This window comes from Anastrepha obliqua, chromosome 1 (genome assembly GCF_027943255.1).
Source record: "Anastrepha obliqua isolate idAnaObli1 chromosome 1, idAnaObli1_1.0, whole genome shotgun sequence".
NCBI classification, from domain to species: domain Eukaryota; kingdom Metazoa; phylum Arthropoda; class Insecta; order Diptera; family Tephritidae; genus Anastrepha; species Anastrepha obliqua.
The window spans coordinates 166,136,252-166,163,643 of NC_072892.1; the positions used below are offsets into that span (position 1 = coordinate 166,136,252).

The following is a 27,392-nucleotide window of genomic DNA, read 5'->3' on the forward strand; positions in this document are numbered from 1 at the left end:
CTTATTTGCTTTCGCCTTTGTAACTTTGTGTAGCTTTTATATGTATGCAGGCAATATTAGTGCGGAATTAGTGTGCAAGCCTGGTTGTAACGCCTTAACGTCGACTTTGTAGTTTATGTGATAAGCTGTTTTAGTGCTTGCTTGGTGGGCTATCGTTTTACGTTTTGTTTATCGTAAGAGTGTTGTTGAAGACAAACACGCGCACGTACTTATTTTTGCTAATAAATATACAAATATACCTGCAGCTAAACTAGCTTATAGAGAACTGCTGCCCTGCTAGGAATTTTGGAACTCTGAACACATTTCTTATTTTCCTTTTCAAGTGGAAGTGGTGTGTTCAACTTAGTCAAGCATGAAGTGCTTATGCGTTGTATACAGACAGTGAATATAAAAATTTGTCCAGTGGATATAAAAATTTTAAAGTGTATATAAGCAGTTCTCTCTAGTAGCGGCAGGCCTCACAAGTCACAAGAATGACAAACCTTCAGGCGTATTTCTGCCATCAAAACGGCTTCTCATTCGGGCCTTCTGTCGTTCGACGATGATGAGCCCAGTGCCAAGTTACTCAAGTTCAGTGACAATATCAAGATGCACACTACAAATTGAAGAGGTAATAATAATTGAGTAAAAAATTGTAATTAATACCATTGAATGTAGTTTTCAATCAGTTGTTATTAAGCTGTTTGATAGATACCTATGAAATGAGACTTTTTTTTTGCAATTTCAAACGTTTATTAACAAAAAATGGTTACAAATTTAATTTTCAAAATAGCGATACACTTTTCCCATCTCTCAGGCAATTTGTGGATGCCGCGCCAAAAAAATTGGCCGTCTTTGGCCGCAAAACAATTATCGAGCCATTTTTTGGCTTCTTCCTAAGAATTGAAGCGCTGCTCGGAAAGTGCGTGGCCCATCGATGCAAACAAATGATAATTGAAAGGTGGCAAGTGTGGTGAGTAAGCCGCATGCACCAGCGGTTCCCAATGGTACGTCTCCACCAATTCCCGGGTCGCTCTTTTTCGATGTGGCGGTGCATTGTCACATTGTCAGCTCATGCGGCACCCATCTTCCGACTTTTAAAGTCATGCCCATGTCTTTCAAACGTTTGAAAATGGTTTTTTTGGTCACACCCAATTGCTCTCCCATCATTTCTTGCATTTGACCATAATCTTCATCCAACAATGCTTGCAATTCGGCGTCCTCAAACTTTTTCGGTGGCCGGCCACGGTCCTCGTTCTCCACGCTAAAATCACCACTTCGGAATTTTTCAAACCACCTGAAGCACTGTGCTCTACTTAGAGCATGCCCACCATACCTAAGCTTCTATAAGCATTTGATGAGCTGGAGAACCGTTTTTCTTCAATTAATAAGAGAAAATCAACGATGTCCGCAAATCGTAGTTTGAAGGCACAAAATTCGACATTTTTAAGAGCGACAAAAATGCATTGTTGTATGAAACGTAACAAACAATGAACTGAATATTGTTGACAGATGACAGACGAAAAAAACAAGACAAGGAAAATTTTGTTAAACAACACCTTACAGCAGACACATCAGCAACACTGACATACAATACATTTATTCTGAAAAAGGTTTTTATTCGCAATACCTGTACATGCTCGTATGCCTCAGTGATTGGAAGAAGTAACTTAGTTTTCCTAATAGGTGTTTTCCTCATTCGATGACAAAGGGGTTTTTCGCATTAGATGCCGAAGGAAATGCGGGTGGCGCGCCTTTATGAACTCGGCCCAAATCACTCACTTAAATAGTTGCTGGGCCAATCAAGAAGAGAAATGAAATAGTCCAGCGCAGTTACTATCAAAATATTTCGACTTATGGAGCATTTCATCGTTAGTAAGGCTCAAATTGTGGAGTTTCTCAAATATTCGTTGGCTCGTCTAAAGCGGGAAGGTCGAATGAGCTTCGTAAAAGTTATCTGCAGGAGGTTGAAATATCATGAATAAAAGCAATAATTTAATTTGTTGTTTTATTGTTAGTACTGAGTGCGCATACAGCATAAAAATGCCAAAAGTAGATATTTGAAGTCCAGTAAAATAGTTTGAAAAAAAAGTAAAAAGTCGATAAAGAAAATTATAAATCAAAAATCTAAGTAAGAGGTCGATAATAAAATAGGTAAGTCCATAATAAAAAATAGTTAATTAGTATTAAAAATATAATAAAATAAATAAATCGATAATAAAAAGGTAAATCAGTATTAAAAACTAATAGTTCTGCAATAAGAAGAAAATACGATAAGAAATATAATTCTCCAATAACAAATAAGCGTATCGATAATAAAAAATGGTTATTCGATATTAAAAATTGGCAATCCTGTAACAAGAAGAAAAAATAACGATAAAAAATATAAATAATAAAAATAAACTAAAAAAAAAAAACGATTATAAATATAATCCTTGAATGATAAAAGTAAATCGATATTATAAATTACGAATTCTGTATTAAGAAGGAAAAAGTCGATACTAAATATAAATGGCTGATAATAAAAAAAAATTAATCAATAAAAAATATAGTAAATCGGTATTGAAAATTCCTAGTTCTGTATTAAGAAAAAAATTAACAAATAATAAATATAATTCTCCAATAATCAAAAAATAATTCGATTATAAAAAATAGAAAATCGATATTAAAAATTTTGTAATGTGAAGAAAAAAGACATAAAAAAATATTTCTTCGATAACAAAAAAAGATAAATCGGTATTGAAAATTAACTACTCTGTAACAAGAAGAAAAAATAACGATAAAAAATATATTTCTCCGAAAATAAAAGAATTAAATCAATGAAAAAATAGTAAATCGGTATTGGAAATTCCTATTTCTGTATTAAGAAAAAAATAATAAAAAAAATTAATCGATATTAAAATATATAAAATCGTTATTTAATATTAAAGACTCTCTAATAAGAAGAAAAACACGATAATAAATATAAATTACCGATAATAAAAAAAAAGATCGGCAATGGAAATAATAAATCGATATTAAAAACTAACAATTCTTTAACAAGCACAAAAAACGATAAAAAATATTTTTCTCCGATAATAAAAGAAATAATTCGATAATAAAAAAAAATTTTATCGGTATTAGAAATGTCGATATCGAGACAAATAAATCGATAGTAAAAACAAAAAATCGGTTACAAAAATAATAGTCGGTCGGTAAAAAAAAATTAAAAAATCCACAAATATTTCAAAAAATTACTTTATAATATTTAAAAGAAATACCTTCATATGTATATGCATAATTGCCGCCTGCACCCTTTTTTTGGTATTTAGATTTTCTTCTATTTTCCGTATGCGTTTTGACGTTTTTCTGGAAAAATTATATAAAAATAAAATGATAAACAAAAAAATTCCTTGTTATTTAAAAAGAAGTGTTCGATCAAATTAAGAATAAAACGTGAAGGAAAAAAAACATTTTCGATAAAACAAATTGAAAGCCGATAACAAAATTAAAAAGCGATGATGGAAAAAGTTAATAAATAAAACGATAATAAAATGGAAAAATTGATAAAAAATTAAAATTAAATTAATAATGTAAAACTACAACGATAGAAAAAATAAATATATCGATAACATAAGCAAGAAATTAAAAAACTAAAAAATCGATAGTAATACTAAAAAATCGATAAAAGTGCATGCTCGATCAAAAATTGCTTACCAACTCGTATTCAAGAGAACTGCCCAATTAGCAACACATTTGTACTAAATGAATTGTTAAAAAAAGCAAGTGCTTGCCGAATCGAAACAAAAACAGAATTAATAAGTCGATATTAAAATAACAAATAAATCGTTTATCTAAACAGTAAATCGATAACGAAAGTAATTAAATTGATTACATAAACAGTCGCAATATAATAAAAAGAACGAATGGATAACAAAAAAATCGATAATAAAAATCGGTAATGAAAATATCGATAAAAAATAAATCGGTACACAAAAAAAAAATCGATTAAAAATTGTTTGCAAGCTCAGGCTTAATATAACACACGCTTCGCAATACATTTGCACTAAATAAATTATTCAGCAAGGCAATTGCTTTCCGAGTCGAATCAATAAGGGAATTGATGAATCGGCTTAAAATCAAAAATAAATCGGCTTTCCGAGTCAAAACAATAACAAAATTAATAAATCGATATTAAAATAAAAATTAAATCAATAATGTAAATAATATCTCGGTAACGAAAATAAAAAATCAGTAGGAAAGTAAAAATTTCGATAACGAAAATAAACTAATTAGTAATTAGCATAAATAATCACAATATAATAAAAATAACGAATGGAGAATCAAAAAGTCGATACAAAAATTAGTCGATAAAAAATTAATCGATAAAAAATCTATACAAAAAATCGATTATAAATAGCTGCAAGCCCAGGATTAATAGAACTGGCCCATTTGCAACACGTTTTTACTACATTAATTATTCAATTGCCTTTTAGGTCGTGCACTAAAAATTCGTCACATTAGTTGAAGTGTTCCTGCAACGCTATAATGCATAGAATTAACCAACCAGTTCAAACGCCTGCTGTAAAGTCTTAGCAAATTCCATTTTTCTTACACTATTTTCCAACTCGTCTTCCTTACACCATCTCTTTCCTCTAACTTAATCACTGCCATCAACTCGATTTTCCTTAATGTTTTTACGTTTTTTTATGTCTCACTCATTTGCCGATTACGCACAAACAACATCTTTTAAGACTACGCAGCAGAAGCGAGGGAGAAGCGAGGCAGTAGTTATTTCTTGCTTGCTTTATTCATTCGCAGAGTGTGCCCTTTATAGCTTTATTGTCGCCATTCAAGTTTATTCGAATGTCGTACCTTACTCAAATAGTAGGTGTATAAGTACATGCGTATGTATGTGTGTATTCATGTAGTTTTGTATGCAAGTTTTTCTGTACAAATCTGGCTTCAGTTATTCTGAAGAGCTTGTCGCATTGCACTTGCCCACATACATTGGCACCTTTGCACATTACAACTTTTTTCAGAAAACTTAAAATGTGACCAAAGCTGAAGGATGCAAGTGAAGCATAAACAAAACTGCTTAAACATCCTGCTTTCCTGCAGCATTTTCGCTTATTTTCTAGCATTATTCACCTCCCCGGATGTGCGAATGTGTGTGACATGTGGATGTCTATACTGAAGTAAATGATGTTGCAAGCAAAATTTAGCCAAAGTTAAGACCAGACACATAAAAATATCTGTTCCCATAAAATGCTCGAAAATGTATTCCTCGATCATATTGGTACTTCCGCTGATCATCGGGGAAAAGATTTAACAGTTTAACTTTTGTGAGCGTACACTTTGAATAAATGGTTCGTTAAAGGAGGGCATACGTCCGTTCAACTAGTTTATATCATTTTAAATGATAAAACCATCATTTCCACCTTTCATGAAACAGCATTGATGGGGAAAATGACGTGGATGGGAAAATGGGCCAAAGTTAAGCTGTTAAGCTGTAAGTTAAGTAAAAAGTTCTGACCGATTTTACTGTTTATTTCGCCACTGAAATAAAAGTTGTTAGAATAATTCAAATTCGAGCAAATTTTCTGGCTAATCATCAGTTCTTGGGCAATAGAATAACTGCTCACATGTCAGCCCTACTTGATGGTTTCAATGATTTGATCAACATTCTTACCAAGGCATGCCTCATCTTCACTCTTCCGCTTTGCTGTTGCACGTATTTTGGCCTACTCGAGGACAATGGCTCCTTTCAGTGCCTCGAGACTGGTGAATCATTTAGTTCGGAGTTTGTTCTTCAAAATAGCCCAAAGAGAATAACCCATCGTATTCGCGTCTGGTGAATTTGAGAGCTATTGTATGGACGTCATGAAGTTTGGAACGTTGTTTTTTAACAATTCTTGGTGCATTCAAGCTTTGTGAGACGGTGCCGAGTCCTGTTGAAACGTCCATGGTCTGCCACGGGAATTTTTGCCTGCCCACGGCTTCAAAACAACCTCCAGAATACTTTCCTGATAATATTTCAGACTTACCTTAACGCCAGGCTTAATGAAAACAATTGGAGAGTGCTCATCTACGGTTACAGTGGCCCAAACCATTACTTGTGGCGGGTTCTACCTCCTGGTGGTCAATCGATGACTCAACTTCTCGTATCGAAGTATCCCAATCTGATAGAATCTCATAACATCATAGCTTATAAAGTCCTTAGAGTCATAATATTATGGTATTATAGTTACTGATATCAATATGATTTCACATCTGATATCAATATCACATCATATCACCTTGTCTTCATATAATATTATCATACTAGTAGAAGAGTACTACGGCATCATAGTTTTATAGGCTCACCAAATCTATTTCTCATTTACTCTCCTCTGGAAGTCTGTCAGTAACAGAAAAAAAGCTAAACCCACATACACCTATGTACAAGACATAAATATGTATGTATATGTATCTATCATCATTACATGCATAAAAATTTGTAATAAAACTAAACTAATAGCGTACATGCAGAAATGTGAATACATTGATTTTATGATTATTTCAATAGAATTGTTGGCAGTGCTATAGGAAAAAAGCAAAACTTTTCATATCATAAAAGGACTACTAACATGACAGGCAAAACGAATGATTAAATAAATAAAAGAAGGCAACTACTGCGAATGGACTTTGTAAGCGATTAAATAGACAGGCTGACCCAGCTGACCTGGGCAGTCACCAAGCAGCTGACTGAAGCTAACATTCCTAATACGCAAGTGAATGCATATATGCGGATGAACATACAGGCATATATGCACACATTTATATACAGTACTGCGCATAAATGAAGCGACATTTTTCTGTGGCCGAAGGCAGGCATCTATTCATGTCGTAATCTGTAATAGATAGATAAATAGATAGATTTCATCTTTATTATGAAAATAGTTACATAGTTACACTAAATTTTTGTAGGCTACGAGGTAAATAAGACCGCGTCTGGCCTTCAAAATCCAAGAGATTTTATAATTCTGAACCGCATCGTTGAAAAAACGTTTACCAATATTGTGATCGAGCTGCTTGTATATGCGAGTACTTTTCAAAGCTCTTTCCTACAATTTCTGTTTGCTCGTTGAGCTCGTATATCTGCGTTAGTATGCCATAGCCTCGTATCTGATATGTCGTAGGGTAGATTTAGATATAATTTTTTTTCAAAGTCCTGAAGTGCTTTGTGTGAATCTGCTAGCATCATAGTCAAATAAAGTCGTACGAATATATTTTAGGCGAAGTAGTAATGGGATTATAAAGAGGCTTCTTGAAACACCGAAAAAGCTTTGCACCTTGACGCAATGCAACAACGCTAATCCTCACAAACAGAGACATAAGAAGACGAGCGTATAGCATGAGGCTTGCTACAAGCATGGTGCACCCATACGTGGGTGCATAAAACTGGTCCATTTTAGGGACGTCGTTCTGGGCGCGTCCGAAGTAATGCAGAAAGTAGTCCCAGGAAGGGAATCTCCCCAGAAGTGGAGGAGAGATTGTTGCAGTGGGCACACTACTCGACGCAGTAGACGACGGTCTACTTCTCAGGAAGGGAGTCTCCCCAGAAGAGGAGGGATGGTTTTAGTGACACACCACTCGACACAGTAGATGACGGTCGTAATAAGTGCGAATGAATTTTGTAGGGTTCACCAATAACAAAAAAAAAGCAAATTGTTTATTGGTCAGTTATTGAAAGGTTGTGAAACTATTGTTTTGGATATAAGCTGATGTAGCGGAAGATGCCGCTGAGCACATCTTTTTCCAATTTAATCGTTGGGAACAAGAATGTGGATCACTGCAGAATGCAGTCGGCCACTTAAACACTGAAAATGTAATTGACAAGATGCTCAGCAGCGAGGAAACGTGGAAAATCATCAGTGGTTTCGCGGAAAAAAATCTCCGCATGAAAAAGCTGGACCTGGACGCAGGCACACAAGTAGAGATTTTTTGATGAGGAAGATGGAACGCCACACTGAAGTAATGCGAAAGCGATTTCAGGGTGGGCACCCCAAGGGAGGTGGAACGCCATTCCAAAGTAATGCGAAAACGGTTGCAGGGTGAGCAATGATTCCAAATGAGGGGGAGTTTTTTAGTCTCCGCACGTACCATTACTGCGACGACAGCTCTGGTTATGCATTAGGCATTTTAAACCACCTCAACTACGGAGGCCGCAGTCGCCGAATGGGTTGGCGCATGACTACCATTCGGGAGTGCGTATGTTCGAATCTCCATTCATGACAAAGCACAATGATAGAAAAAGTTTTTTTCTAAAAGCGGTCGCTTCTCGGCAGGCAATGACAAACCTCCGAGTGTATTTCTGGATCACATCAAGACGAACACCACAAATAGAGAGAGAAGCTCGGCCAAACAGGCAAGCGAAGTGTATGTGCCAATTATTTATTTTATTTTTATCACCAAAAACAAAAAAAAAAAACAACGTAAAGCTACGGTTTTCAGGAATTTAGAGCAGATGCTAGATTTCGTTTGGAAAACGATTTTTTTGGGAGTCTCGTTAGCTTGTCCCGTCTGTTAACAGACTAACGGCACTTGGAGTGTTCGAGAGAAAGATTCTGCAGATGATTTTCGGACCTTTATGGCGAATTTCGCAGGCGATGGAACAATGATCTGTATGAGCTTTACGACGGCATAGACTTTGCGCAGCGAATAAAGATTCATTGGCTACGTTGGCTGGGTCATGTCGTCCGAAGGGATACAAACGCTCCGGCTCTGAAAGTATTCGATGCGATACCAGTGAGTGGTAGCAGAGGAAGACCTCCTTTGCGTTGGAAAGATCAGGTGGAGTAGGGCTTGGCTTTACTTGGTGTATTCAACTGGCACCGGTTAGCATGAAAAAGAAACGACTGGCGCGTCTTGTAAAGCTCGGCCAAAATCGGCTAAGCGGTTATAGCGTCAATCAAAAAGAAGAAGAAGGATAGACTAATACCTCACACGATAGAATTGTGCTTCAGTAGAAGTTATTTTGGAAAAATTTCACATGCACGTCAAATGCACGCCATTTTTTATAGATATTTTTTAGTAATTTTTTTCTAAAGAAAATAAAATGCGATCGTTTTGCTATAAGATCAAATTATTGACATCAAACAACAATTTTTGTTTTTTTGACATATTTTTTTGTAGTACTGGGGCACCAAAGTAAGTGTCTTAAAAAAAAGATAGGTGGCTTGTCAACAGGATTTTGGGTCTTCAGGACATCTGAAACGAAGAAGTTAAACTGATTATTATTCTGTGGGCTTGTCATTCTGGCAGTTGCTACAATGGGAAAATTTATTGAAAAATAACTAAATGGCGAACTTTTGAAGAAAAGGTATGTTTTTTTGGGTGAAAATCAGACTGTAGTATGGAAAGTTAGGGCTGAAAAGAAACGAAAGTGACCTTAGTATTGTAAAGAACTTTAAAAAACTCAAAAAATTTATTTTCAAAAAAACTATATACTTATTCTCTCTCTATGGCACTAATATCTATCTAAAGGTATAAAATATTTAACAAACTACTGCAAGTAGAAATGTTATCTTTTGTTTAAACACTCCTTAATTTAGAAAGAAAAAAAGTTACCACTTACGACTCGACAGCACAAGTTGCTTATTTTGTGCTCAACACTGTACATATTTGTTCGTCTGTGCGATGCAAATATGTGGCGTAAATGTGCACACTTTGTAAGCTTGTACGGAAATGTATTTACTGGCGCCTAACCAGCTTGCTAAGCAAACCAATATTCGATGTATTCACTTTGTGCGACGCGATTGAGGTGAACACAAAACCAAAAATAAAAACAACCACAAAGAAAAGTGTGTGTACATTTGTGTGTGCTTTATATGACATGTGAATATCGGTTAGACTTTTTATGATTACATTAGTTTGTAATACAATTTTCTTTTTATTGGCTTTTCGTGTCAAAAGGTGAAATTTCTAAATTAGTTGCTACGACATTTCATTCAATGCTGCTCCATTGGTATTGCGACGCTTTCTGCGCTTCTATGCCGCGCGCCCTTTCATTTTCGTTTAGTTAAATATTTGTTCTTGATTTCTGTGCTATTGGACTCACATACACACGCAATGCTCGGGGGCAAAACGCCAAAGTGAAGGGTGGATGTGAAGAGGGCACGAGCCAATACATACACACAAAGTACAATATGGATGTATGTACGAGGTGTATTCAAACAATATCGCGACTTTTGAATTTTCGCAGGTTACGTTTATGCGAATTTCGATTTTTTGTGGCGATATGTTGGGGCTCACGTCTCTCACTCACGCCGACGAGTTGGACCATTTTGAATGTTCAGTTAAGGGGGGAGCCTGGTTTATAAGGTCAAAAAAATCAATTTTTTTTTTCGTTTTAAGCGATTCCTAATATATTTCAGAATATTTACACAAAGTTAGAGAGCCTAATTCTCAATATTTCCGTAGATACAAAGCTAAAGGTAGGCGAGCGTTAGGTAGTTACGCTGTGACCGGACAGCTATAGTACAAACTTTATCTTCTTTTCTCGACTTTTCATTTTTATGATTTCTTTGAATTGGCGTACATCAATGAAAAAAAAACTAATGAACCTTTTGAAATGAATCATAGCTTGTTCCCTTCAGTATTAAATTCTCTTCTATTTGAACTAACAAAATAGATAAAAAAAAAATTTCAAGATTTTTATACCAAGTTGAAGTGAATTTTTTTTTATAGAAAGACAGTTTTTTCTTTAAAACCTCCAAAAAGTTGAAATTTCTCTCAGTTTTCTTAATTCATCTAGAATAAAAAATCGTGATAATTAGAAATCCATTTAAATTTCTTGCTTTAGATAATAATTACGATCTGTATCTTGTACGCCAGTTCGAAACTCCAGCGTTGCAGCGCTCTACTAATTTCTATGTTAAACTTTTTTTTTTCAACTTATTTTAACCAGTACAAAAATTTTTTATACTTTCTAAATGTTCATTAAAAGATAGAAAAACTTTGCAGTGCTAAATTAATTTTTTCCTTAAAAAAAAAATCGCAAAGAGATGCAATTTTTAGACCTCATAAACCAGGCTCCCCCCTTAATTGTTGACAACTGCTTTGCTTGCACGTGTTTCGGCTCCTCTTCGATTTTTACCTATTCAAAAAGATGGATCAAAAAACCTGTATGAAATTTTATGTGAAAAACGAAGTTAAGTGCGCGGATGCATTCCGAATGTTGACTATCTCATACGGAGAACCTACTTGGGACCAAAGCAACGTTTATCGGTGGTACAAAATGTTCTCAGAAGGCCGACAAGATGTGAACGACGAAAAGCGTGCCGGACGCCCGAGCACTTCAACAACAGATGAAAAAATTGATGAAGAAAATGGTATTGACCAATCGTCGAATCACCATTAGATAAGTTGCTGCGGACCTAAACATATCGATTGGCTCGTGCCATTCGATTTGTTTCAATGATTTCGACCGAAAGCAGCATTGCATGAACATTCCTAATGAGATGTTGGACTCTGTCCGCGACGACCCAAATTTGCTCCAGAATGTCATAACTGGTGACGAATAGTGGGTTTATGATTAAGACGCGGAAACCACAGTTCAATCAACTCAATGGAAGCTGCCGCACGAAGCAAGACCGAAAAATGCGCGAAGGTCGGTCGAATGTAAAAGTTTTGCTTACCGTTTTCTTCGATTGCAGGGCCGTTGTGCATCATGAGTTCTTGCCACAGGGTAAAACGGTCCATAATGAATGTTACCTGCAAGTTATGAGCAATTTGCGCGAAGCAATCCGCCAGAAACGCCCGGATTTGTGGAAGAACAAAAATTGGTTCTTGTATCTCGATAACACCTCTGCTCACACATCGTTGCTTGTGCGCGATTTTTGGCCAAAAACAACAACTAATAATGCCAGATCCACCGTCTTCCCCAGATCTGGCCCCCTGTGACTTTTTCTTGTTCACGAAACCGAAGAGGCCCATGAAAGGACGACGCTATGCTATAATTGACGATTGACGACATAAAGACGGCATCGAAGGAGGAGCTGAACAAAATAAAAAAATAATAATTTTTTGAAGTGCTTCAAAGATTGAAAAAAACGTTGGCACAAGTGCATAATTTCTCATGGGGATTACTTTGAAGGGGAGAAAATAGATATTAATGAATAAATAAATAATTTTTGAAAAAACACAAAATTCGCTATACTTTTTGAACACACCTCGTATATGTGTATATTCACATTTAATTCGACTACTTGTGTATAGTTCTTGTTTTTTTAGTTTTTTGTTGATTTTTTTAGTTGAGTTTTTTTTTTTCGTCGATGATGAGCGAATGTCTTTTTTGTGTGCTTATGGCGCTTTTCCCTTCCTTTGTGTGTGTTCGCATGTGTGTTTGTGCATGTTGGTGGCGTATATGTGTTTGTGCGCATGTATTGCATTGTAGTAATCAAATAAACGTTATTTTTATCAGAGTCATCATTCTGTTATTGAATCGTTCTGCCGAATGAATGTTTTTGCCATTATTTTAGTTTTACTTTAATGTCCGCTAAGCATTGCGGCATTTTTAGTCGGTCGGTCGTTTGTTTCGCTGTTTTTGTTTGTATGTGTGCGTCACAGGTACTTCAATACATTTAACTGGCTATAATTACCGTTTCAAACTCTTTGGCTATCGTTGGACAATCTTAATTACTTTCTAAATGTGAACTGAAATTTAGTATTGGAAAAGTATTAATTTAAAATAAAAATGGGAATGTCTGCACACGCAGCTATAAAAAATACCTACACACATAAATTAGTATTTGTTGTACTGAATTTTGTTGTTACTCTAATTAATGTGTTTCTGTCCGTGCATACAAATATTTAACTCTATGGTCAATAACCAGGTGTACGGGCACCGAACCTAACCGAACATTTTTAATGATGCAAAAAATGTATGGACAAGGCTTTGTTTTACTCAATTTATGTCAACAAATACCAACTATAAATAATACAAAGCCACAATTTTGTTTTAATATCACCTAGAAGCTATAAAAGGCTACACATTTTCAAAACTCGTCTGTCGATACATCAATCCTATGTACATTTTTTTGTGGAATCCAAATAGGAGAGTTGCTTATTACAAAAAATATATTTTATTTTTGGTTTCCATTGTAACTAGAAAAGGAACGCTTAGCACCAGCCGTACTGAAGCGCTCAATGTACTAACTCATCTCAATCGTGACGGTGAGACTCAGACACATAGGAAGGTGGACAACAAGGTCGTACGGTCACAGCAAGATCCTCCTACAGGGACCCCTTCTGCTCATAAACAGATCAGACTACAGAGTTGCCAATATTCGATGGACCCATCTGACAACCCTGTATCTTTTGACAGAGCCGTTAGATCGCTTAATGACATACCGCATTGGAAGCGTCAGTCCAAACAAATGTTTACCATGGAACAGTACACGCCACGCAAGCGCTCCCAAATTGTTAAAATTTACATTCAACAAAAGAAGTCAATTGTGAAAACTCAACGTGCGTACTCGTATAAAAAATTAAATAATGTGAAAAGTGCGCCTTCTAAGAACACCATTAAACATTTGTACGGAAGGTTTTCGACTGGTGATGCTCTTTCTAATCCAAAGAGGCCAAATCAAAACCGACCAAGGCGTCGCCAAGGACATCCCAAAATCGCCGTTCTCAGCAGTTGGGCATTGCTCGGACGCAGAAGATTGTTGCCTGCGGACAAGCCTCGTCGATTGAAATGGGCCCAAAGAGTCATCGAAATCCGTCAGGTCCGTCGCATCGCTGCAACCCTTACAAGCCATTGAAAAGTAGGTGATCATGCAACCAGACTCCACCTCCCTTTCAATCCCAGCTGTAGAAGCAGTTTACGTTTATTTTCAACAAGACGGCGCTACGTGCCACACAAGCAACGAAACCATTGATCGTTTACGGGAAAAGTTTCCCCCTCGTGTTATCTCTCGAAGAGGTGATCACAAATGGCCAGCGAGATCTTGTGATTTAACAACTTTTGTCTACGCCAACAGCCCAGGGTCGATTCAAGACCTCAAAGATGGAATTCGTGAGGCTAACGCGGGCCAAGGGCAGCTACTATGCAATTCGGTTATGGAAAATTTCATGAAAAGGATATGCTCCTGTAAGCGTGGTCGTGGTGGTCATTTGCCTGATGTTATTTTCCACTATTTATGGCATACCTACGTCGTTACAATGAAATAAACATCCGATCGTTTATATTAAAAAAATAGTATTTTGCTTGGAATATCAAAATAACAGCTTTGTTTGGAAAACCCTTTATGATGAATGTTGCAATTGTGAAGGGAAAATGATGAAGGGAATGTGAAAAAACGAAGAGAAAAATGTCTAAGATAACAGATTAAAAAAAAAATAAATAAATAATTGGCGCGTACACTTCTGTTAGGTGTTTGGTCGAGCTCCTCCTCCTATTTGTGGTGTGCGTCTTGATGTTGTTCCACAAATGGAGGGACCTACAGTTTCAAACCGACTCCGAATGGCAGATGTTTTTATGAGGAACTTTTTCATGGCAGAAATACACTCGGAGGTTTGCCATTGCCTGCCGAGGGGCGACCGCTATTAGAAAAATGTTTTTATTAATTTTGCTTTCACCGAGATTCGAACCAACGACCTCTCTGTGAATTCCGAATGGTAATCACGCACCTATCCATTCGGCTACGGCGGCCGCCATAAGATAAAAGATTACTTCTGGGAAAATAATGAAGCGCGTTTTGCCTGTGATTCTGATATTTTGTGGCAAGAGGTGCTAAAGACCGACAGCGAGCACAAATAACAAAGTGACTAGGCAACTCATAAGAGAACGAGACGATTTCTATTTATTAAATCGTTTCGTGTCTTTCTATTTACTAAATCGTCTCGTCGACATAGCGAAGCGAATAAAGATCCAACGGCTACGCTGGCTGGGTCATATTGTCCGAATGGATACAAACGTTCCGGCTTTGAAAGTATACGATGCGGTACCAGCTGGTGGTAGCAGAGGAAGAGGAAGGCCTCCTCTGTGTTGGAAAAATCAGGTGGGGAAGGCCTTGGCTTCACTTGATGTGTCCAACTGGCGCCGATTAGCACGAGAAAGAAACGACTCGCGCTTTGTTAAACTCGGCCAAAATCGCGTAAGCGGTTATAGCGCCAATTAAGAAGAAAAAGAAATCGTCTCGTCCTCTTAACTTATTTAGTAAGTTAACTGGCTATTAACAGAACGCCAGTTATTTTTGCTCGCTGTCCATCTTTGGAACTTCTTGCCAGAAGTAATGACCTTTTGAAGAAGTGCAAAACATTTTAGCTTTCGTCAGACGACCATCTAAGTCTTTTATTTTTGGGTCGGGCATATCGAGAATGGGAGCTCATCCTTATCCTATTTTCCAGTTTTTCGATTAACTGCTAAGATGCATAAAAAAATCTGGGAAGTTTGCAGAGGAGTAATGTATTTCCAGTCCACCTGCCCATCTACTATTGCTTATCCATTAAATCATATCTCTTGACCGTAAGTGCAATTGGTTACTTGCCTGAGTGCAGTGTAAAAATTTCAGGCCATCAACAATTTCATACGATTCCATTACTAACAACTTTTCAAATAGATATTTATCGCATTTTCTTTTGTTAAAATGGATTGCATTAACCTCCTTCCACCTAAGTTTACCAATCTTCATTTAAGGAATGCCTTTAATATCGAAACAATCCAACGCCCATTTGCTTACGTTTCTTCAAACGCAAAAATTGATCTAACCCAGCTATTCCTATTGCATTAAAAAAAGTTCACAAAGTAAAACAAACAAAAATGCGGACTATCTGCAAGTGAATACTTTTTTATTTTCACATGAAATATTTTTTGCAATCATAAACACTAACTGGAATCGCTTACCTGCCACTTGCTGCATACTCGTAAAGCCCCCAAGCTCTCCCCCACCTAAGCAAATATCATCAAAGCGCTTTGAAAGCCAATCAAAATGGAAGTCTAGCGAAGAAAAAATGGCGCAAAATGCGAATATAAAACAATGAAAGACCGATTGTTTGCCTGAAATAGAAAAATGGGCGAATGCGAGGGGGAGGCAGATAATATTTTTTGACGCTCACTCTTACTATGTATCAAACTTCTGGAAGTGCGTACAGAAAAAACTATAATGGAGTGAATCGATTGTCGGGGCAGATGGGGAGCAATGGCGATAGTAATATTCGAGTGATGGAGTGATGGAAAACTTAGTATTACTTAAGCTGGTGCTAGGTGATCCAAAAAAATATGTACGCATTTAAATAGGAATGGGATATGGGCAAAGATAATAAAATAGAGAATTAAAGTGATTAAAAAAAAATAATGCAAAAGTAAATAAACTTAATTGCCGAGTTATTATAATTGGGCGTATTTAGTGCACAAACAATAGAGACTGGAGGTATAGGGACGATGCATGTGGAGAAAAAGGAGATAAAGTGTTAAAGGGAAATATTATGAGGAAAACTTCTATTAAAGTAATATTTTTTACACCGGTGGCAGTAGCGACAACGAAATTGTCCAAATGCTAGTACTGGCTCATTGGTTTAAAAAGTGGCAGAAGTACGATAATGGAGTCGGATGCCAAATCGTCCCCTTAGTATTAAAATAGCCTATACATGTTTTGATGTTTTGAGAAAATGAATTTCAAACTTTTTGTCGAAAGTAGCTCTCACTCAAATCTCGTTATGTCTGTAAATATTTATTATTTTTTGACTGACGTTTTGACCCACTTTGTGGAACTAGAATTTGACAAAATTTTGGCCACATATAAAATCGACGATGGAGAATCCAAAAATTCAATAAAAAAATAATAGCCTATGAGCACATAGGGGGGTTTAACAATGTCTTCCCGGAGGCAATCACTAGGGCTCTGGATAAAATTCAGGCCGGAATCGACCTCTTTAGGCTTATACATACAATGCTTAGCGAAAGAACGGTCGCAGCAGAGTGGGGCGACGCCTCTCTCTACCGGCAGGTGAGCAGTGGCACTCCGTAAGGCGGTGTTCTCTCACCACTACTTTGGGTTGTTGTGCTTAACGACTTGCTGGAGGAGCTGGAGAGGAGAGGCTGCAAGGTTATTGCTTACGTGGTTATTGCTATTATCAGAGAAAAGGTTTTAGATATTAAAGTCTTGAGAGGAGAATAGAGGGCGCTCCGTTAGCGCTCACTGACAAGCTTAAGTACCTGGGACTTAGCCTTCACAGGGAACTAACGTGGAGACTCAAAATTGAGGAGCGAGTTAGGAAGGCAACAGTCGCCTTATATGGTTGTGGGTATGGTTGTAGGGGCGCTGTCTGCAAAAGATGGGGCCTCTCGCCTAAAGTTACGTTTTGGCTTTATAAAGCCAATTATAAAGTCAATTTTGTTGTACGGAGTCCTTGTCTGGTGGAACTCTCTGTAAAGGATGACATCAGTTATGAGGCTGGATAGAGTGCAAAAGTCTGTCCTCATTTTAAACAGTAGGGCACTTGAGAGCTAAAATATGGGTGGTCTACATATTCTAGCTCTCAACGCTATGCTGGATGTGGAACCCGTGAACATTGAAGGATCAACTGCCGCTGCACCCGCTGCAATCAGATTGAGTTGTTCGGGACATAAGCTAGACTTAAGCTGCGGACGCTCTAGTATTTTTAAATACTTTGCGTTCATCACAATGGGGCTGGATCATTGTACACTCTCGCTAGGTCCGATCGGAACTTTTTCCATTCATATGCCTTCAAGGAAGCAGTGGGCGGGGTGTAACGTTTGGGAGCAAGGCATGGAAAAAATGTGTATGGATGGCTCGAAGTAGGACGGAACAGTTGGTGAGGGAGAATTCTGCGAGTAGCTCCCCATCAAGCTCAGATTTAGGCCGGGGGATATTGCGGGTTAAAATATCACACATATGGCGAAATTCATCAGTAGTTAATACGAACGTAAAGGGCCACTGTTGGTCGTCATCCTCTAATCCAAGACCTTGGTTCCTTTTCTTCCACCTATCCGTTTCTTCCCTCTTCCATTAGATTCTTGCAGATTTCACTATTTTTATTCAAAATATGGTGTTTAACAATTTTCTGGATTTTCAATTTTCATAATAAGATTTTCCATAACAAGAAGTAAACTGAAAATATTGGGTAAAGAAATCTAAAATTTTGAGATTTACTCAATCTTCAAAATTTTGATATAGGGTACTTTAAAGTGAAACATCTTCAATTCTTTTTAAAATTTTTTACATTTTTAGCATTAAATTTATTAAAAATAAATCAGATTATTTAAGAAAATTATTAATTAATTAATAAAAAAGTATCTATTTATTCGAAATGTACGCAAAACTTGCCAAATTGTTAAGTTGTTTCACTTTTCTTGATGAGAGTAAGCATCACTAAAAGCTTTGCTTTTCTTAAAAAAAAAAATAACAGCAAACACTTAAATCCGCATATGTTAAATTACTTAATTTTCATTATGTGTTCGCACAATAGCAGTTCCAAGCTAAGTAATTTAAAGCGTATACGCACTTTCGTGTCTGTACATACATATGTATGTGTGTGTATAACTTTAAACAACTGCAAGAGTAAACCAGCAGAAGAAAAGTCTAACGCTCAAAAGAACAGAGTCGCAATGCCAGACTGCAAAGCAGCTGAGTATAGAAATATTGCGCTGTGCTTGCTTGTGGATAACTTCATGTAACAACAACACGACATATAAAGGGTTTTTCAATAAGAGTGCACGAGCTTTGAGAGTGTTAAGTGAATATTTTGGTAAGGCGACAGCTGGAAAATTTGGCCATGAAAAGCTAGACGTTTCAACAACGCTTTGATATGGTTGAAATTATTAACCAAATCTAAGTTTTGTGCGCCGAAATTTACCTCAGTAATTGAGTTCATTTCGGGTTAAGTTCTTCCCTTCTTCTTGATTGGCGCATTAACTGATTACGAGATTTAGACTAAGTTTAATAAAGCACGCCACTTTATTTCTTTCTTGTGCTAACCGACGCCAGTTGGACACACCAAGTCCTTCTCCAGCTGAACTTTCCGCCGCACAGGAGGTCCAAGAATCTTTCGTGGAATCTTTCTCTCAAACACTTTAAGAGGCGCTTCACGATCTGTATTTTCATCTCCTACGATACTCGCCGTAACCAATGTGCAAACATCCAAGAACCTTCTACAGAATCTTTCTCTCAAACACTCTAAGAGATGTTTAATCGTATATTGTCAGTACTCAAGCTTTAGCGCCATATGTAGGGAGAATGGCTCCATATGTAGAAGTCAACGCAAGTGGAGAAAGTACCTGAATGCCATTCACTTGGGAGTGACAAGGATGATTCTTCCGCATACGTTGGCATCAAATATTTTCAGTTTTGTGTGCCTGCAAATGTGCGTAGATCTCCATACCTTGTCTAGCATGCCAAATTCAACGCGTTCCCTAGATATTTGGTGGCGTATGTCAGTTGTTGATACGCCGTTTTTTGAAATTATACTCCCAAGGTAGCAAACTTCATCTAAATACATCTTCGAGCGGCGTGTCGGCAATTTTAAGGGTTTTCGTTTAGGCGGTGTTAATCCGCATTACTTTGGTCTTTGGCATGTTAATTTTTAGACCTGTTTGTGCTACTGCATGGCATATCGCTTGCAGTTTAGCTGATGCATCTGAGTATTTGTGCGACAGTAAACAAATGTCATCCTCATAGTCTAGGTCTTCTAACCGGCCGCATAGGCCCCAGGATATGCCTCTGCAGACCGCACACGCTTGTCGCATTGCTAGGTCCAGGACTAGGTTGAACAAGAGTGGAAATAATACACATCCTTGCCTAATACCGGTTTAAACTTCGATACTACCACTTAAAGCATTTTCGTATTTTACGCGGCATGAAGCGCCCGAGTACAATTCTTTTATGATGGTGACAAATTTCTCAGGCACTCCTTTGCATTCAAGAGCTTTCCAAATTGTTTTATGATTGAGAGTGTCGAACGCTTTCTCTAAGTCGATGCAGCAGAGGTAAAGTGTCGAGCGCCACTCAACCAACTGTTTCACGATCACTCTCAAGGAGTTTACATGATCGACACAAGAGCAGTGTGGACGAAAGCCTGCTTGTTCTTTGCGTAGTCCCTGATTGAATGAGTTGGACCGCCTTTTGTGAAATACGTGTGCTATTACTTTGTTCACGAAGTTTAGCAACGTGATTTCTCGCCAATTTTCGCACTCAGAGAGGTTACCCTTCTTCGGGAGAAGGGTGATCACCCCCATTTTCAACTCAGATGGTATTCTTTCAGAGTTCCAGATGGTTTTCAATAAGGGCAGAATGATCCGAGCGCTCATCTTGGGGTCAGCTCTTAGTAGTTCCGGGTTGATGTTATCGTACCCGAGAGCTTTTTGGTTTTTTAGAGACTTTATCGCATTTATTATCTCGCTCTCATCCGGGCATATCGTGGGGATGTCATGTCTTGCAATGTGACGATGGTAGCTACACGAAAGAATGGGCTGCAAGGGCGTGAGCCGACAGTAGCTTCTTATAGTAACGCTCCCAGATGTTGACTCGCTTGTCCTTAGCTGTTGTTGGCTCGCTGTCATCGGCTTTGGGCGGCTTGGTCGTCTTAAAATTGGTGTTTGTTAATTGTCGTATCGTACGATAAAAGTCTCGGGCACGGTTCGTTTCCGTAGCAGCAGGTGATGTGACTTAACGCCGCTCGCCATTTTCTGCGGGACTACATAAAATTTCTGATATGTGAAGACAAACTACAAACGATTATCACTCTGGAGGTCAACATGAGCTGTGATCTTTATGAAGCTTTTTAGCTTATTTTAGCCCCATTTATAAGAAACTATCATTCAAAAGTTATCCACTAAGATGCGCCACACACAATACCTGTCAATGCTAGGGAAAAATTAGATGTGATAAAATCTATTCCTTATCTGTTTCTTTCATTTAATTCGAAGTGCGTCCATCCTTAATGACATGCCCTATAGAAACGATGGCACGAAACACAAAGCAAAGCGTATGCATTACCGGCACTGCAGAAGAGAGCTCGCTTTCTCCTAAAAAAAAAGTAAAGCCATGTAGGGGAAGGAGCAAGCAAATAACAAGAAAAAAAAACAAAGAAAACAAAAACATAAAAAAGTGTGGAAAAGAAAATTTAGCTCATTAAACTCATTGCGAAATAAGAACCTCCTGTATGTCATGGCTCGGGAGTGGCAGGCAAAGTGAAGTGACAGGAAAATGAGAAGTGGACGCGAAACGAAAGACACAGACGAGCGCCTGAATATGCACAGATATTAAAATTGAATATTTTGTTTTTTTGATAAACCGCCTGGGTACGAAAACAACCAAGGACAATGAAAATATACTCAATCACTTCGTAGAAAAACGAGAAAATATTTACCAGAAACATTTTAAAGCAGCAAAGGAGGAGTTTGAAACAAAAAAAAAACAAATGAGCGAAAGCAAATAAATAAAATGACAAATACATAAGCCGATTTAAACTGAAAAACATGCAAGTGAAAAAAAAGCATAATTTTTCAGTGGCCAGCTTATGATTAGTAGAAAAAAATAATAATTCAAAAACAACCACGCAAAAGGTACTCTCACAAATGCACTCACAAATGACAATTTACTGGTACACAAATTAGTCATGACGAAGCACAGACACCGTTAAGTGGCAGGAATAATTCAAATAATACCGCAGTTGCTGCAGCTGAACGTGAAAATTAAAAACAGGAAAGGAATTGCAAAAGGCCGGAAGAAATTTCAAAGCGGCTTTAAGTGGCTGTGCGTAAGAAAACTTCACTTGACGAAATTTTTATCGCTAAACAAAAAAACAACACAAGTAAATGAATAGATAAATCGACTTGAGTGAAGTATGAAAGAAAAAATGGGTTGTTTTTGTTGTTGGAGAAACATAAACATTCCTCATACATGTAGAGCGAATGCTGCTGAAGTGACAGTCCTTGGCCGAACATAAATCCGAGTCCTTCCGCTTTCGCAGAACCGACTGTCGTGGGGACGAAAGTAAAATTTGGTGGACTTCTCTTGTGCGCTTCATTCATTTGCGTAAAATTAAATTAAATTTGTGGACGCCACAAACAAGAACGTAAATGTATGTCCTTGTGTTCCATGAGCCGCGCATCTGAGCCAGCACTGACAACGCAAGTGACAGCTAAAAATGAGAATAATTTTAATGTGATTACATGCATCATTTTGTTGGCCCACATATTTTTGCTAAAGCACCTTTATGGAATTGAGGAGCGGCATTTTTCATTTCAATTCATTTCATTTCATTTATTCACTTCTTATTTACAGTAAAGCAATGGTTTGCTCAAAATAATGGAGTACAAAATTAAAAAAAAAAAGTTCCTCAAATAATTAACATCCGCGTATCGAGAAGAAACATCAACGAACGGAACAAGTTGGCTTTCGAGCTGGACGCTTCTGCGTTGATCACATCAACAGCCTCAGAGTAACAGTTGCGCCGTCAGTCGGTAGTATGGCGATCTCCTTTATACCTAATCTTCATCTTTTTTCCAAAAGCTACATGCGAAACTAAAGGAATAGGTTAGGATAGGTTGGAATGGCTGCTCAAAGAATGGGCACTCTTCGACGAAGATAAACGGATTCGTCCTTTGTGATACCATTGTGAAGGAGGTAAGGTGAAAGAGAAAACCGATGGGATGAAAGGAGAGGGCGCGGAGAGGTGGTCGTGGGATTGTTAGGAGGGTGAGTTAAGAGTGTGTTTATTAAGAACGATGATTCCAATGAGTGCCGACCTCTGAACTCTCTCCAGCTTCTTTCCTAATGCCGTCCTCTGTAGTGAGTTCCCCCAGACTATGACTCCATATAACAAGATTGGTTTTACAAAGGTTTTATATAGCCAAAAAAACAACTCTAGGTGAGAGGTCTCATCTTTTGCCAATTGCGCCCTTGCACCCATACAAGGCGATTGTTGCCTTCCTTACTCTTTCTTCAGCTTTTGTAAGCTTATTGTCAAGGATAATACCTACGTACTTCACCTTGTCAGAAAGCGTCAGCAAAGCGCCCCCTAATGAGGGAAGTTGAACTCTGGGTATTTTATATTTCCTCGTAAATAGGACGAGCTCCGTCTTGCGAGGATTCACCGACAGACTGCATCCGTTGCCTATCTAACAACTGCGTTCAGATATCCCTGCATCAAATTTTACAGAGTACCCACAAATTCTCTTCTAACAAGTATTGCCACGTTATCCGCGTAGGCAATTACCCTGCGGCCCGTCTCACCAGGAAATAAAATGGTGACTAAATGGACATCCCAAAGATCTTGATTACGCTCACACTTTTGCAGACGTTGGTAGCAGATGTCATACGCTGGTACCATAAACTTCTGCGGCAACGTAAAGTAACAACTACTTTTGTGGCAACTACGAGGAGGGAAGTTGAAGACATTATGTGTGTCAATGAACGAGAAGTCCAAATTTTAAAAGACTGCTCCTTCTCAGATCACAGGTACCTAACGTACAGTATTTCATTGCCAACTAAGCAGATGCACAAATTGGGTTTGCTTGAAACCACATTAGCGAGCAATCTCCCTGACGCGACATACCAAATTCACTCAACAGTTGATGACCTGCATTCCAACAAGCTGCGAAAGCAGCATGTGCTCAATGAACGAGAAGAGGGAAACTGAAACCTCCATGGTGGCCCACTGTTATAGTAAACCTTAGAAGTGAAATCAGAACTAAGTATAACGAAGCGAGGAGAACTAACTCGTGGGATGGATACAAAGAATGTCAACGTAGATTTAAGTACGCCATAAAAGCAGCAAAAACAGCGTCTCGGAGAGACTTCTGTCCAAAAATAGAACGTTGTTCGGAGACCAGTAGACTCTGGAAAGTTGAACACAAATCGCTCAAAGCTGGAAGGCAGGGTGGGCGGAGGTGTATACTCTGAACATCTGCGGATCTCCTTCTGTTTTCGGCTCCCCGACTACTGCAGTGTCTTTCAGGCTGAACTGAAGACAATAATGAAAGCTGCGACACTGGTACAGTTTGATGCGATATCTGGAAATTATATTTACATTTGCACTGATGGCCAAGCGGCGATAAAATCCCTCACAAAACAAGAAGAAATCGCAAGAACATCGAACGAAAGTTGGCGTAATGAAACTACCTGCATAATTGTTCGGCAATCGTGATCGACTCTCAATGCTAAACCCATGGCTAAGCGAAAATAAGCGTACTGTAATGGGTAGGTAAGCCAAAATGATAGGTGTGCAAACTCATGACTTTTGCAGAAGTTGCTTAGATGAGGAGGAAAAAGAGGCTGGAGACGTTTAGCACCTTCGCACCTTCTGTGCCATTATTCTACTCTATACAGACGCCAATTTACTATTCTAGGTAAACAATTTTTTAATGAATTGAAAGTCCTCAGTATTGCAGAAATCAGGGATTTAGGAGAGATAGGAACAAGTTACCCATGCGGCATCACAATGGGCTGTGAGACTGAGTGTGCCCCATAGGATATCTACTTCAATCTAACCTAACGGGAAGTCTGCTCTTATGTACGGTTGCGAAACTTGGAACCTTTCAGCTTCTGACATCCAAATGTTGCAGGTTTTTAACAATCGTTTCCTCTGCAAAGTATTGCGAATTTTTCGGTTCTACACGATCTCAAACACTGACCCGTGGAATCGTTGTAACCAAAGACCAATGCGCTATCAAATCCTGTAAAGGAAATGGGGCTGGCTCGAATACGTGTAAAGAAGTGGCCAAACCAACATCACCTACAACGCATTCGATTGGAATCCTCTCGGCAGCCGTCGTAGAAGCAGACCAGCACTAACTTGGAGGAGGAGTCTGTAAGCTGAGGTATTCAAAACCAACAAAACCAGCGAAATCAAGAGGTTGGCGCATGACCGGGGGAAATGGAGGAACTATGCCGCGGCGCTTTGTTCCCCGGCGGAGCCATATACTCGTATATGTACTTAGTCTTGCCATAAATTCTGTGACAAATTCGCTGAAAGAAGTTCCATTATTTTTGCTTTTGTTCGTTGAATTGTCTACTCATAAATTATACTCAGTTTCGTGGCAAATTTCGCTTGTTAAAATGGAGTGGGAGGCTAGGGAAAATTGTATTGCAGAAAATATTTAATATTTCGAGAATGTTGGTTTACCGCACAAAAAATCGGTTTTCCTAACGTCTGAAGTGACTGACAGAAAAATAAGTGGTCATCCTCGCGTGTTTTAAACCAGTGCAGCCAAAAGAGCCGTTCGAGAAAGAGTTCGCGAAAATCTCGGTAGAGAGCAGAAAATCAAATTCAGGGAAATGAATGTATCGACCAGATCCATCTCAAGACTAATTAGAGATGATCTTCCCAAGAAAGCTTTCCGTTGCTCAACTCGTCATCTTTTGCCATCGCGCTTGACGAAAATTAGACTCGACAGATGCAAGCAGCTTCTTCCGTGGCACGCGCTCAATGGCCATGAAAATATTCCTTTCATTGATGGAAAAAATTTCACTGTTGAAGAAGTTTTTAATAAGCAAAAGGACAAAATCTCTATTAGAACTTCTACAGATGCAAAATATATTCTTCCAAGCGTTTAGCGTGGCCACCATCCAGCCTCCATAATGGTTTTCTGGTGAGTGTTTTGAAAAGGAGTTACATCTTCATTTCTGCGGAAAAGGGGTAAAGACCGGGGCAAAAGTGTACCAGGAGGATGTCTTAAAAGGCATGGTGATGCAGTTGAGCAGTACTCTATTCAGTGGAGAGCGTTAAAATTTCCATTAAGACACCACTCTAGCCCATAAGGCAAAAGTCAGCCAGCAGTGGCTAAAAAGTGGGTTCATAGCCGCAAAAGATTGACCGCCTGGAAGTCCAGATTTGAACCCATTGTGCAAGAGTCCTGGACTAGAGCCTGTCGAAGACCTCACATAAATTTGTAGAGTCTCAAACAATCTTTGGTTCGAGCAGCGATGGAAACCGTGCGTGCTGCAATAGCTGAGTGGTTAGGCCATTGGAGGTTTCGTTTGGAGGCTTGTCGAGTGAAAATTAAATTTTGTTTTATATATTTACATGATTAAATAAAACAAACTTTATGAAAAAAGTATTATAATTCAGATCTATGACGGACTTAAACTGTAACAGTACTTATGGCAGTTCTAAGTGTACATAAAAAAAGTTTACTACGCATGATGAAATCAGCCAATTTATCTATCTCCTTTAAACTGCCGAGTACTGCTAGTGTTTTTCAAGCAGAAGTCCTTGCGATCCTGCAGGCATGCAAAATGCTTAGGAAACGCAGGAGTGAGGGAGATGTTAACATTTTCTCCGATAGTCAAGCCGCGATCAAGGCTCTGAAGACGCCATGGTGCAGAATTAGTAAACTTGTCTAAGGAGGAGATCAATTCTCTTGGGTGTAGAGGCAACATTTCTCTGATCTGGGCTCCAAGACATAGGAACATAGAAGGAAATTAAATTGCTGATGAGCTTGGTAGGAAGGGGACTGAATTGGTCTCAGGGTCTTTTGTACATGGTCATCGGCATCCCCCTGGCAGTTGTTAAAGGGGAAACTACACAAATTATTTCTCAGTAAAGCGCAGAAAATATGGAGCTCCATTTCTTCATGTGCTATTTCAAAAATCCTTTTTCCCCAATACAATACGCGAAGCACTCGGAAAGTCTTTTTGACTCCACGCCATTCAATTTCCAAGCTCACAGCTGTGTTTACCGGTGACTGGACGATCGGCATACACGCGGAAAAGCTGGAGTTACCATTTAAACCTCATTGCAGAAGCTGTGGGGACCTTTTAGAGAAGGAGACTGTTGAGCACTTCCTGTGTAAATGTCCGGGTTTGGTAGCTGACGATTAAGGTCACTGGGTGCTCCTTTCTTCGACAGCCTGGGGCAGTGTGCCAACCTAAATCACATCCACCTTCTCCATTTTATCATCAGCACTGGCTGGCTGTAGATATCTGCTTGTAGGAGGTCTCATAGAACAGCGCTTCAGTGCTACCGGGCTGGCACTTGAGCCATTTCATTTACCTACCTGTGATAAAATTCGTCGTATACATTTTGCATGCACTGTAAGCATATAATCTTTAAGAAATTCGCCTACATGTGTGGGCGCACCAAAATTTCCATGACAGCATCTAAACCGCGCCTACCCACTTCACCGTCCATAATGGCATACATATATGCATATGCGTTTACGTGTGTGTGTCTGTCTACATACAGTCACACATATGCCAAAGTTTCATTGCTAACATTAATACACGTCAGCTTTACATAATTTAAATTTGAATTGCCACCCCTGATGAGGTGGATGATGTGAGACGCGTCGCCAAGGGCTCCCAATTGCAAACGTGGTAGCAACGCCACTGTAAACGGCTTTAAAGCACCAGCTACACATTTAGTATTTCAGTTGTTGTTTTTGTTGGTTTTGTACTTTTGCTGCATATGCCACCATTGCGACA

General features: G+C 38.4%; 1 long non-coding RNA gene across 1 annotated transcript in view; it reads left to right on the forward strand.

Moving 5' to 3' along the window:
- The window catches only part of LOC129240214 (uncharacterized), a 194,810-nt gene that overhangs the window by 96,719 nt on the left and 70,699 nt on the right, over positions 1-27,392 (forward strand). The window lies entirely within an intron of this gene.